Source organism: Achroia grisella, unplaced genomic scaffold (assembly GCF_030625045.1).
Source record: "Achroia grisella isolate CSIRO2021 unplaced genomic scaffold, CSIRO_AGI_Agris_v1 utg642, whole genome shotgun sequence".
Classification (NCBI taxonomy): Eukaryota; Metazoa; Arthropoda; class Insecta; order Lepidoptera; family Pyralidae; genus Achroia; species Achroia grisella.
Window position 1 is genome coordinate 378533 of NW_026712979.1, and position 13089 is coordinate 391621.

Genomic DNA, 13089 nt, shown 5'->3' on the forward strand with positions numbered 1-13089 from the left:
GGGAAGGGGAGTGTTAGTAACGTGGACCCATGACCCCGTTATTGGCAATGTACCATGTCAGCTTAACCTCCACGCGGTTACCCCTGGTAATCATCGTGATAAATTTCTGTTAAATATGTCATGATGGGCTAACTGACCTGACCTCATGTTCATATTATCATCCTCCACTGGTGCCCCGCCAGCGTAAATCGTTAGCGCAGGAGGGTGCACCATATCATTATCATCCATAAAAAAAAACAATTTCCTTCCGGTTGAAAACTTGTATGTATTATGTATCAAATTTTTTTTTTCAAACTAGCACTTTATTTGTGAAGTATAGGTTACAAATCTTTTTAAGAAATAGATCATATATATCTGATAGAATACAGAAAGTAAAGGTTCTCAGTGCTACGTCTAACGTGTCATTTGTTTAAATAGGTGTACCTCAAGGATCTACTCTTGGTCCATTTTTATTTCTAGTTTATATTAATGATCTCTCGTTTGCTATGTAGGTTAGATATAGAATAGTATTATTTGCAGAAATTACTTCATTTATTTTTTAAGGTTAATAGAATGACTAATTATTATGATGATGTAAAGTATAGTGCTTTGCGGTGTCTCTTGGACTTGTTTAACTTATAATCATATGTTAAACGCTAAGAAAATATAGAATATACTGTCTTTCTAGGAATTACACTAGATAATAAAACTCAATGTTGGGTGCTCAAATTTAGAGTCCTGTAGTAAAACTGGGTTAACTAGTTTATGTTGTGCGTAAAGTTAGACAGTATACTAATTTTTAATTAATTATTTTCATAGTCATATGGAATATTATTATACAGGGGACCAGCGGAAGAAATTAAAAATATATCCATATGCCATTAATGATAATAGACTGGTGTACGCGTCTACGCTAATGCTATTCGCTGACGGGGTACCAGTGGAGGATGATAAAATAAATATACGAATCCGTTAGCATCGTCATTGTAGTAAATTCGTTACGAATTTAATATCAACATGTAAATCGATATATCTCATGTACCTTGGTAGCAATGGGTACGGTATCGGCGGAGTACTGTCGGCGACGACAGGAGAAGGACGAAGTCGGGTCGGATCGGTTAGGAATGAACGGGTGTGTCGGGCGGGGCTCGCGTCGCAGCGGAGGTTTATAACCGGAAGTCGGGTGGGTGTTGCAGCGCTGCAGGCGGCGCGCGGGCCGCGCGTGGCGGGCGGCGGGGGGGGCGGCGGCGGGGGGGAGGTGGCGTGGGCGTGCGGCGCGGCCGCGCTGCTGGCGGCGGCGGCGGGCGCCGCGCTCGCCGCCTGCCACTGCCGCGCCGCCAAGCGGTTCCGGAAGACGGTGCTGCGGGCCTGGCGGGGGTACGTACGCACGCGCACGTCTACACCGACCTACACATTGACGACCTCGTAGCACGGATATCTGCACGCACACACATTAAGGTTCTCCGCGCTGTGGTGATTTTAAAATTGGTCGCGGGTTCGACTCCTCGCTCGATGCGAACACTCGAGATGGTGAGTGTGATCGTTTTGATTCTGATGTGTGATGACATAATGCATGTATATTGACGATCTTGATATTGTAGTGGCTTTGAAACGAGTTTTACTTATCTAATAATTTGAGAACATTGAATCGAATATTTTGAGTAATTATTATTTCAGTAAATAATTTTGATTTGTTTTTGTTTTTATCCAGTCGTACGGAGGAGAAGTACGACGCATCGCAAGCGGATTCTCGGCAAGAGTGCGAGGAGCCGGTGTTACTGCTATATGCACGCGAAGGGCCCGTGGGAGACAAGTGTGCAGCTGCGCTCGCCGACCTGCTGAGACAGGTCTCCCCCGGAGGGGTACGTATCAACACCGCACAACACATACGCCGACGCTCGACGAGAGTGGGAGGATAGAATTTTAAAAGGATCGTAATGACACGAAATGTATACATTATCACACACACTGACTTTTATTTGCTAAGTCATACGCGTTCCCGATCACCTGGTAAAGAAAGCGTGTTGACTATAAACATTTTTTTTTAACTCAATTAATATTACATTAATGAATAGCGTATGATGTATTTTTTGTCGCAGGTGATAGACCTGTACCGGCCGGAGGTGACGGCGGCGGCGGCGGGCGCGCCCGCGGCCTGGCTGCGGCGCGCGCTGGCCCGCCCGCGGCTGCGGCTCGTGCTGCTGCAGACTCCCGCGCTGCGGGCGGCGGGCGGCGCGGGGGGGGGCGCGGGGGGAGCGGGGGGGGACGGCGCGCCGCTGCTGGGGGCGCGCGCGCGGTACCGCACGCCGCTGCCGGCCGACGCGCTGCTGCGGCTCGCGCTGCGGCACCTGGCGGAGACGCACGCGCCGCGCCCCTACACACACTACTACCTCGCCACGTGAGTACACACTACACACTACACACTACACAGTACACAGTACACTGTGTATATGACGCGGTACACGCCGCTGCCGGCCGACGCGCTGCTGCGGCTCGCGCTGCGGCACCTGGCGGAGACGCACGCGCCGCGCCCCTACACACACTACTACCTCGCCACGTGAGTACACACTACACACTACACAGTACACAGTACACAGTACACAGTACACTGTGTATATGACGCGGTACACGCCGCTGCCGGCCGACGCGTTTTAAAACATTTAATATTAAATTAAACTACATTCCAACTTCTTTAATTAACATATCATCAAAAGTTTAAAAAATTAACGTAATAATGTTATTAGAAATTCTAATTCTTGCAACTGTGAATATTGTCAAATATTCATATCTAATTATGAAATTATTAAAAATTGACTAATTGTTTATTAGATAAAATGACACAATATATCCACTGCCTCGTTCCACTCAGATTGAGCGAGCTGCCGACGGAGACCCTCCCGCAAACGGTCCCGTTCCGTCGGTACGCCCTCCCCGAGGACGCCACCCGCCTGCTGCTGGACCTGTCGCTGTCGCCTCACCCCCGCGCCCCGGGCCCCCCGAGGTCCCGGCCGCAGTGACCAGTTCCTCCACCTCTGAGAAGCTGTGTCTGCTGCAGCACGCTGCTGCTGAGTTCGCGCAGCACGCGCGGGAGCACCCCGACTACCTCCTGGACGAGATGGTGCCGTTGTGAGCAGACATACGTTACCTAACACCTATGTTGTAATATCTACCTCTCCTTGTCCTAAGCCAGAGACATTTCCTTAACCTGACGTCATATTTTACAATTCTATATTGAGAAATTATCGAAGTAATGTAAAAAATCAAAGTATCTTCACCCATGTAGATCTATTGCAGACTCTTATGATATGTCAAAGGGCTTGACATCCTATCTCCCTATCTGGTAAGAATATTTAGAGCCAGCTTTGCCTGGGGTTTTATACCAGAACCATTAACGAAGGTCAAAGTTACCTACGTACCGAAAACCGGTCGAAGAGACTACTCGCAGCCAAAGTCTCACAGACCTATAAGCCTAACCTCTTTCATAATAAAAACCATGGAAAAGGTTCTGGACCAACACATTAGAGCTACAATCCTCGAAAATGCTCCCCTGCACAGGAATCAACATGCCTACCGCAAGGGACATTCCACAGAGACCGCCTTGCTCGAACTCACCGACAAGGTCGAGAAGGCCTTAGAGGACAAACAAATAGCTCTATGTGCATTTCTCGATATTGAGGGTGCTTTTGATAACACGCCCATAGAGACCATCTCACAGGGACTCATCCGCAAGAAAGTGGATGAAACCACCACTCAATGGATCAAAGCAATGCTCTCAAATCGAACCATTAAAACTACTCTTCACAATAGTACGTTAGAAATCCGACCTACCAAAGGATGCCCTCAAGGAGGCGTTTTATCGCCACTGCTGTGGCTACTAACGGTAGACCAGCTCTTAGATGTTATGACCAAAAACCAATTTGAGGTACAAGGCTACGCAGACGATTTAGTAGTCATGGTCAGAGGGTTTTGTGCAACAACAATATCAGACCGCATCCAAAGAGCACTAAACATCATAGTTAAATGGTGTAAAGAAAATGAATTATCAGTAAATCCTGATAAAACAGTAATTGTTCCGTTTACAAAAAGGAAGAAACTTGACAAACTTGTCATGCCTAAAGTAAATGGAAGAATATTAGAGTGCTCCAAAGAAGTCAAGTACCTGGGCGTAACCTTCGACCAAAAACTGACATGGAACACACACATAGACAACATAACTCAAAAGGCGAAAACATCCCTAGGTATAAGCCGACGGGTAGCGGGGCCCAGATGGGGAATCAACCCCAAAATTGCCCTATGGCTTTACACAGCAGTGGTGAGACCGCTTACCACCTATGCCTGCGCAATCTGGTGGAGGAAAACCCTCCAATCCACAGCTGCCACCAAGCTAAACAGCCTACAGAGAATTGCTTGTCTGATTATTACAGAAGCCATGAGCACCACGCCGGGAGCAGCTCTAGACGCATTATTGGACTTGACGCCCCTTCCTCTATTCATACAGGAAAAGGCGAAAGCCAATATGCTCAGAATAAGTTCCCAAAGGAGGATATCTTGGCATTCCCTGGCCATAAAAACTATACAAGACTCGATTATGAGTGATCCTATTCTGGGAATGCCTGAAGACAATATGGCACCAGAGTGTAACTTTGTACAATATTACAAAATCGAAATATCTGGAAGAGACGAATGGCAAATATCTCCTTTGGAAAGTTTACACTCTTTCCCGAGGAGATAAAAACGATCGCTCCTAAGAATATCCTTCAATTCTTGTCCCTGACGGGTCTAGGTAGCGAACTCTGAAAAGGGCGAGCACAATAGATCTATGTAGGTCGCAGTGCTACAGGTGCTACACATCTGACACAAGCCCAAACAACCCAATAAAAAATAGCCCAAACAAAATAAAAAAAAAAGTTATGTCAAATCTACCGTCAGTTCAAAATGATTTCGAGATGAGAAGAACTAACAAGAAACTCAGCTGGTACTTTACAAATGTTATACATATATACAATAATAAAGATTCATGTTTTAAAATCAAATTTGGGAGAATGAAGTAACCACCAGCATATGCTATTGTAAAAGCAAATAATCTAATCAGTATTCGTAACCCGAACAGACACCACCCGTTCACGAGTATGACAGATGAACCATCATTACACTCAACCATATTAGCGGAAGCACATTGACCCGGCCACCACGCAACTACAAGTTTGAACTTATAACGAGATTATTAAATTAACAACCATTTTATTTTGAATGCGAAATGTGACGTCAATCACACTTTCCTCTCCTTGCTCACCCCGTAATGTATTACATAATTTATGAACTACCCCTAAGTATCACGCGCCCCTAACGTTAAAAGTGACATTGGAACCATGATGGAAACGCCCGAGATCGTCAGAGAAAATAATTACAATTTGTCTACACACGAAGCGATGTAGGCTCCTTGTCTTACTACAGTAGAGCTATTCTAAGAATCACTTACGAATTCGAAAGCGGAATCCGGGGCGAAATTATTAATAATAAATTACCAGTCGCTTGTCCGTCCGTCTTTCTGCAAGACAGAAAAAAGCACTAAGTAGAATTTCGTTGGTAATATACTACTTGTGATAAATTGTGGTGCCTTTCTTTCTAATTGTATTTACCTGATTTACATTACGAAACTTATGACAGACTAGTTTCGGAGAATATTTTTTTATCTATTTATATTCAAGAGTAATTAAATATTTCTACATTTTTAAATCATTACATAGTTTAAAACAAAGTCGCTATCGCTGTCTGTCCGTCCGTCCTCTTTAAAACTACGGAACGGATTTTGAAGCGGTTTTCTTTAATAGATAGAGTGATTCAAGAGGATGGTTTATATGTATAATACATGAACACCCGTGCGAAGCCGAGGTGGGTAGTTAGTTTATATCTAAAAAGTTAATAATGTAATAACATTACGAAAGTATTTGGAAATATCATAGAGTTTTAAATGTTATGGCCCATTAGAACTAGTTTCTAGAGATGTGTTAACTCGAGTTGACTCGAGTTAACTCGAGTTGACTCGAGTTAACTCGAGTTGCACATATTGGTCCGATGCTATATCTATATGTATATATGTTATCAATAAAATGATTATGCGCTCCATAATTCCTTCCGCGGCTTTAAAGTGCCATTTCTACTCGCCCCCTAAAGTTCGGTCACGATTTCCAAGCTAGCTGCGACCAAAAACATTAGAATTGTTCGAAAAAATAACAAAAACTTTTAATTCCAGGTAACTCGAGTCAACTCGAGTTACCTAAATAATAACTCGAGTTAACTCGAGTCATGTTTATTACGAGTTACCACATCTCTACTAGTTTCATAAATTTTACGAAACTAGATAATTACGTTACCATTTTAATTTCGCAATGTAAATCAGGATGTATATTAAAAATTAAGAACAATATATGTATCAATTTTTAATATATAAACATAGCGTGTATTGCATTATGCTATTTGACTATTTTACAAGTCATTTAATATAGTAGTTTTATAAAGTTAACTCTACCAAGTGTCTTGAAAACAGTGATAAACATAATTTTGAAATTATTATTATTATTATATAATATATAATCTTATATATAACTTTCTCTTGTCACAATGTTAGTTACCATACTCCTAGGCTTGATCGATTTTTATGAAATTTTATATGCGTATTCAGTAGGTCTGAGAATCGGCTACTATTTTTCATACCCCTAAGTGGTAAGGGATATCCACCCCTAAATATATTTTTTTATTTTTTCGACATAATATTTTGTTTTTATTTTATTATTATTTAGGATTGAAAAATACATACATACAACCTTAAATTTTCACCCTTCTAGCATCGACCCCTATTTTTTTAATAGCGATTTTAATTTATATGGCAAAACAACGTTTGCCGGGACAGCTATATATATATATATATATACTAGCTTTTGCCCGCGGTATCGCTCGCGTTAATTTATCCCCTTCGGCGTGGAATTTGTTAAAATCCTTTCTTAGTAGATTTAGGCATGCAAAGTCTCAGCCCGATCGGTTTAAAATTGACAGTTTCATACAATCTTTCATCCCCTATTTTATCCCGTTGGGGGTAGAATTAATCAAAACCCTTTCTTAGCGGATGCCTATGTCATAACATCTACCTGCATGCCAAATTTCAGCCCGATCCGTCTAGTGGTTTGGGCTGTGCGTTGATAGATCACTATGTCAGTCACCTTTGAGTTTATATATATAATAACTAGCTGGCATGGAGTATGGTAGTAGGACATGTAGTATGGTATAAAAAAATGCATGTGCCAAAACGTACAATAAAACATCATATATTATATGTATTTAAGATTCTCGTCTGTTCAATGAGTACAAAATGATAAGTAGATATGTATATAGTTTAGGATGTTATCAGAAATATTAATCTTATACTTGATGACTATTATGGTATAGGGCAGAGGTTCCCAAACTTTTTTTATATCGTAGACCCCTTGTCATATTTTTCGGTTTTGGATAGACTTGATCTTACCTGGTATTGATTTTTTTGTAAATCTCTAACTGTAGTAAAGTTTTGTGTTAAAAACAACAAGACCCCTGGGGGTCGGTATGGAACTTTGGGAATCACTTTGGGAATCACTGGTCTAGCAGTTAAGCCTGTCTTTTAGAGTAGTCGCGGGTTCGATCCCCGTGCAATATTTGTGTTCACTAGTGTGTGTGTAGTTTTTATAATGTTTTATGTATATTCGTTTACAGTAGTCGCGGGTTCGATCCCCGCTCAATATTTGTGTTCATTACTATGTTTGTATAATTTTTATGTATATTATGTAATTGTAAACGCATTATTTAAGTATGTATATCATTTGTCTAGTACCTATAGTGTAAGTTTAACTTAGTTTGTGACTAGATGGCGCTGTGTGAGTTGTGCAGGGTTATTTTGGATTGTGATGTTAATTTTAGCGTTGGTTTTGGCACTAAGTTGTTCTATTTATAGCACAAATTAAATCCCTTTATTTATATAAACTATAACCTCTATAATAATTCTTGCTAGAAAGAAAGAAACAGAAATAATCTATATTCAAATAAACAAAATATACGCACTTTGGAATAGTCACATATTTTTTATTCTACCGCTCATTCGGAACGCAGACTCATCACAAAAATGAGCGAGAAACTTGTGTGTTGCTCATTTAAATGAATGTTGTTTTGTGTAGATTTACATTAAGAAGGATTAGGCATGCGACAATCATATTTTATGAAATGATGCACCCGCCTGCGCTAACGGCGGCAGTGCGGTGATGTACCGTACATTGGATGTTTGATGTTATTATGAATAAGGGGGTTAAATTGTTTTATGTAAGTATATTAAATATTATTATTAGGACAGTAAGCAGTTTTATAAGAAATATTGTTTTTGGAGTCAATGATCTTATAAACAGGAAATTTCTTCCGCAATATATATGTAATGCTACGTTTACATTCAGCCGCTTCCCCTGCCACTCGCGCTGCCGGAAATATTACCGGGCGACAACTGAGCGAGAGGGCTGAATGTAAAAACACGCTGCCACTCGCGCTGCCAGTCCTTTGACTCGCGCATGAAAAACAAACAATCGAGGGAGCGCCGGGCAGCGCGAGTGGCAGTGCCAACGGCATGGGAAGTATCGTGTTTACACTCTCGCGCTGCTCACTTCCGTGCTCGTTTTCCTGCCCACTCGGGATGAGTGTAAATTGGGCATAAGATCAATAATTTTAACTTAATACCTGATGGCATTCTCTACCAGTGTATAAAATCGAGGTTCTGGAGATCGGGAGCGTTTGTACTTATTGAATGAAATACAGTTATGAGGTTACAACCTTATATATTGATCTAATTGCCTAAATATTTTTTTCGGACGACTCTAATGCTGTTGGCCGCAGCTGGCCTTTACAGCTTCACCGGACGTTAGGGGCGAATGCAGATGGCACTCCAAACCCGCGGAAGGACTTATGGAGCGGCTGAAGGCCAACTCCTACCTGACGAATACGACTTTAGTCTAAGGGCACCACTAGAGGTTCGAACCTCGGCAGACACCCAATCCCATACAAGAAAATGGTTCCATCCTAACGGAGGACATTTTATTTCGCCGTCGTAGGCGCTAGATGTCGCTATATCTAAAGCAGTTCGGATTACTAATGGGTGCTTAGTAATAAAGCATTAAAATAGATGGCAGGCAATTCAGTCTACATGTCAGTGTTTTGCAGAGATAACTACATAATAATAATATCAAGACAATTCACACAGGAAACTGATACAAATACATAGATACATTTTTTTTCGTAAATACATACATATTATACATAGAAAACACCCAAACCGATATAAACAATCATACTCATGAATACAAATGTTTGTGCCGTGCGAGGAATCGAACCCGCGACCATCGGAAGTAAGGCGATGTTCTGAACCGTTGGTAGTTTGTATTCACACGTTGTTTGTACTATCCTTTTGTTCTTTTGTAAATAAAACAAATATTTTGTACTCATGTAAAGGATCTTGTATTTTCACTCCAATGAATTAGCTCAGAATGACAAATTTAGTTAGTGTTCTGTGTTCTTTTTTTAAAAGTTACATTATATAGCAAAATGAGGTTGCATACATTTATAAGTAACACCTAACGTCTTAGACATTTTCCCCATGTAAGAACATTTAGTGCCAAAATGTTCTTCAGAATTGTTTTTGCACTACAACCAAGTAAGAAAGAATATCATTATATATAAGTGTACTAGATCAACGAACAAATTGGAAAATTCATAAAATAGTATACATAGGCACAAAAGACTCTGTAAACCTCTAACATATGATTAACATATTTAATTTCTCAGTTGTTCTAAAATATACACAACAAACTATAATCACAATAATAAAATGTTATCTTATTTCAATCAATAAAACTCTTGTAATACTCTAATTATCTCTATATTGATTGACAGTTCGACATAGGTAAATATAATATCAGGTACTGACAATAATCGTAAAATCAATTCATTTGAGTTAAATCTTAAAATCCTATAAATCCATCCTACAATAATTAATATGAATATTGAATTAGGTTTTGATGTGTCGTTATAATTCGTTATAGCACCATGCTAAGTACTTTTTTTTTTTTTTTTAATTTGACTTTTATTTTTGTTGTCCTTGTACTTTTCTAAGTTGTTCTTTCCCTTACCCTTTACCCTTTTTTTTATTATGACCTAATTAATATATATATATTTTATGTTGTTCTTTATTTGTTCTTTATGTCCTATTATTTAATATCTGTCATTATATGTTCTGTATATAGTTTATTTTTTGTACTAGAAACATTAACTTTCTTATTAAATATACATCTCTTTTATTTTACCACGTAGTTTACTAAACCTATAAATACTTTTTGTGTTGTCTTTGTTTAATCGTTCATGCATTCCTATAGCAATTTCTATATTGTCATTATTCATATTCTTTGATTCAATTCTACCTGAGAGGACCCACCCTAGATGAGTACTTTGTGCTATCAAACTTCCAGCTGGGCTTCTTTTTACATCTGGCTTTAAAATATAACTAAAAACTTCTGCACCCAATAAAAGATCTATTTTATTAGGAGATTTGAATTGAGGGTCTGCTAAAGTTAAATCTTTCACTTCTATCCAATCTAACATGTCAACTTTTCTTTCAGGTAGATACGACGTAATATTATTCAAAACATAAGCACTTATTTCCATTTTAAAGTTATGGTCAACGCTTGACTGTATAGTAGTTTTCACCATATGAGTAGCCCTTAACGTATTACAGTTACCTAAACCTGAAATCATTCCTGTAATAGGAATTTTATGTAGTTTCAATGAATGAACTGCTTCCTCTGTGATGAAGCAAGCTTGTGAGCCTTGATCTAGTAAAGCACGATATGGCATGAATTCACCTGAATTGGACTCTACATTTAGACGTGCTGTTGCTAATAAAACTTGACCGGTGTTAAATGTTTGTTTTGTAGAAATACAGGATACTATCGGAGTAGTATCAATAGAAGGATTGACATTTTCTGTATTTGACTTATGAGTATTTTGATCTCTATCTCTCTCTGTTTCTGTGGTTGGATGAAGTAGAGAATGATGTCTCTTCATACAAATTCGGCAATTCATAATCTTTTTACAATCATAAACAGTATGATTACTACCTAAGCAATTAAAGCACATTTTGTTTTTGGCAACAAAATCTCGTCTAACATTTACATTTTGTTTCGCGAAGATTTTACAAAAACAAAGTTTGTGATAATCAGAACAATATTCACAACGCATGGTTGAACTATTGGTGGCAACTAAAACCTTTGTATTTAAATGTGAATTTTGTAAATCATTGTTGTATTGTACTGATTCCCTTTTTGGTTCAATAAATTCAAGGGCACGAAAACGACTTTCTAAAAAATGTTTAAACTGTGCTAAAGTCGGTAACTCGTCACAATTGTTACCGGAACTAGAAATTGTTAACTCCCATTGCTTTCGTGTTTCGTTATCTAATTTAAATGTAATTATATGTATGATCATTATATCCCATGTACTCACATCAATATCTAAATTATTTAAAGCACTAAGACAGTCAGTGGTGGTATCCAGCAAATCCTTTATTGCTGAAGCAGATTCTATATTGACATGCCGTTGTGTAAATAAACGATTTAAAATACAGTTAGCTAAATATCTTTTATTGTTGTATCGTTTCTCTAGCTGAGACCAACACTGAATGTAATTAGAGTCAGTGATAGGTGTATGTCTAATCAACAACTCTGCCTCACCCGTGAGATGACTTTTTAAATAGTGCAACTTCTGCACGTTGTCTAGTTGACAACGTGCAGAAGTTGCACGTGGAATCGAAATCTTAGGAAGTTTCACGGATGGAGCTGATTTGACCTCATTATTATTTATATTTGACCCATAAAGAGATATATCTACATTTTTCAATACAATTTTCATATAAGTTTTTCCCGCAATATAACTTTCCTCTGTTTGATTATACATATCATTTTTTACATAACATGAATTCTCTAATTGTTCCGGTATAGAAATTTCATACAGTCTACTATTATTTTCTCTAAATAAAATCCAATTGCGTTCTAAATTTTCAATTCTGATCTCAACATATTCTACTGAAAGGCTGTCCTTTGGACATTTCTTAAAATTAATTAATGCTTTATCTATACATTTTTGAAGATCTTTTTGTACATTAATAAGAGATTCCATTTTCAAATTAAATAATAAATTAAAAATTAAAACAAGAAATGGAACGATTTCCTGGAATTAGATTTTGTACAAATCGTAGGTATATACAGCGTTCTATTTTTGAAATTATGTGAACTATTTTATACGTATCAAATTGATAAAATAATGAAATATTACATAACTAAATATATTTTTCTATTTATAAATAAAATGTATTGAATGTACTAATAGACAGTTCTGCAAATTATGCCTTATTATATGAAAATAAAATTTAAGTCTCTGTTGCTCACTAATAGTCATTAAAGTCGAACTTCGCTTGAACTTCTTCAATGATTTGATAATTCTTCGTTTGAACTTTCCTACTAAATTAGAATTAAATGTACTCACAGCAATTTTTCACTCACACAACACTTAAGATATGTAGTCACGGCTATGATGTTTCTATCAACTTCCCATCAAATAGAATATTGTGCTCACCAGCACCAGCTCAGATTTGCAAAGGCGGCACCATCCGTTTCTTCTTATTAAAAATATAAAATGGCTCCCACACTCAAGGCAACATAACTTTCCCGCTACAATTGACTTCTTTATACATGTGGAGGATTGTACTTTTTATCAACTACAGTGTTTATAAAGCTATCCGGCTCCGAAGACCAAAATGTTTGTACTATCCTTTTGTTCTTTTGTAAATAAAACAAATATTTTGTACTCATGTAAAGATTCTTGTATTTTTCCTCCAATGAATTAGCTCAGAATGACAATTTAGTTAGTGTTCTGTGTTCTTTTTTTAAAAGTTACATAATATAGCAAAATGAGGTTGCATACATTTATAAGTAACACCTAACGTCTTAGACACACGTTTCGACATGTAAATGTAAACATACAAGGATTATTTAA